Source organism: Schistocerca americana, chromosome 6 (assembly GCF_021461395.2).
Source record: "Schistocerca americana isolate TAMUIC-IGC-003095 chromosome 6, iqSchAmer2.1, whole genome shotgun sequence".
Lineage (NCBI taxonomy): Eukaryota > Metazoa > Arthropoda > Insecta > Orthoptera > Acrididae > Schistocerca > Schistocerca americana.
In genome coordinates, this window is record NC_060124.1 from 533,494,349 (window position 1) to 533,496,302 (window position 1,954).

Genomic DNA, 1,954 nt, shown 5'->3' on the forward strand with positions numbered 1-1,954 from the left:
CTTCGACGTCACCTCCTTGTTCACAAAAGTACCGCTACAAGACGCCTTGGCGCTCCTTAATCGGCACTTCGAGCCAGAAACAGTGAAGCTCTTTGAATATGCACTTACGACCACCTACTTCAAGTGCAATGGAGAGCATTATGAACAAGTGGATGGAGTGGCCATGGGATCTCCCCTTGCTCCAGGGATCGCGAATCTTTATATGGAACACTTTGAGGAGGTGGCACTACAAACTGCTCACCGTAAACCCAGGCACTTCTTCCGCTATGTGGACGACACTTTCGTGATTTGGCAGCATGGCAGGCAGGCACTGGAGGAGTTTATGGACCACCTAAACGGCATACATGAGAATATAACCTTCACGATGGAAGTAGAAGAGAATGGCTGTATTCCATTCCTGGACATACTGATCAGGAAGAAAGCGGATGGCACGCTGGGCCATTCAGTATATAGAAAAAAGACACACACAGACCTGTACCTCCATGCAACCAGCTGCCACCATCCGGCGCAACGCCAGTCAGTGCTGACCACCTTGGTGCATAGGGCGCACGTCATTTGTGACAAAGAAAGCCTCTCAGACGAATTACACCACCTAAGAGAGGTATTTCGGAAAAACGGGTACAGTGAAACACAGATTGGCAGGGCCTTCAGGAGGAGACAGGCCGACAAAGTTCAGGAAGAGGAAGAGGAAGTTAACAAGAGACTCGCCTTTCTTCCTTATTTGGGGTCCACATCAGCCAAAATCGGGAGGCTATTAAGAAAATCTAACATAAATACCGTCTTCCGACCACCGCCGAAGACGAAAGAGCTGCTGGGCACAGCTAAAGACCCACTCAAACTAAACACACCTGGTATATACAACATTGCCTGCGAATGTGGTGTGCAGTACATTGGTCAAACGCAGCGCTGCATCTCTAAAAGGTGCGAGGAACACATCAGGCATGTTCGACTTGGACAGATAGAGAAATCTGCTATAGCTGAACATAGCATCAAAGAAAACCACACCTTTGACTTCGAAAACACCAGGGTGCTATGCCGAGCCGGGAGCTATTGGGATAGCGTCATTAAAGAATCAATAGAAATACGGGTCCACGAGAACTTTGTGAACAGGGACGAAGGCTATCATCTGAGCGCGGCCTGGAATCCAGCATTAGCCGCAATACGCCAGGAACGCAACAAGAACCGTCCAGCTCACGAGACGCAATCAGAATGCTCTGACGGAGACACGAACGGCGCACCCGCTTCCCCCTCCACCTCGCCCGCCGGCTCCTCTGGACCCAGCCTCCCGCGGCCAGGTGGTGGGGGGCACACCGCAGGTATAAAGGGACCGGCATCCGCAAAGTCTCGGCACTTCGCCAGAAGATGATGAGTATGTCACTCGTCGAAACGTCGCTGTTTGAAGACACCGCCACCCGGCTGGAAGCCCGAGAACTCTTCGCCAGCTGTATACGCCGGGAAAGCATACATTCACACGTTCCTCATAATTAATAACGGAAACTAGCACAGGTGAAGAAGATATATGATAGCAGAAGCAAAAGCGTTCCAATAAACATTTGCCTGCAAATGAGCCGTTAGTGAGATAATTGCGAACGTGTGGTTAGGAGCAGCCAGTGACAGCGTGAAATACTGTCCAATTTAAACAAGCAGACTATCAGAGCAGAATCCGTCACAGCATGAAATATTGCCCCATTTAAACAGGCCTAATAACCCACAAATGTATCAAACCATGCCTCCAAGGCCATAACAGACAGAAAAAGAAGACAATTTATTTTCAGACACGTAGGAAAAAATTAGAAATTACTGTTGCAGGTCTGCACATCTTGAAAGTAATACTTATTCTCAAAATATACTACGCCATTTTATAACATTTCAATTTAGTTACTTAATATTCTTAATGTTTCTTAAAAGCACCACATTCTTTCTTTCCTATTCCATTATCTTCTGAAGTCTAAAA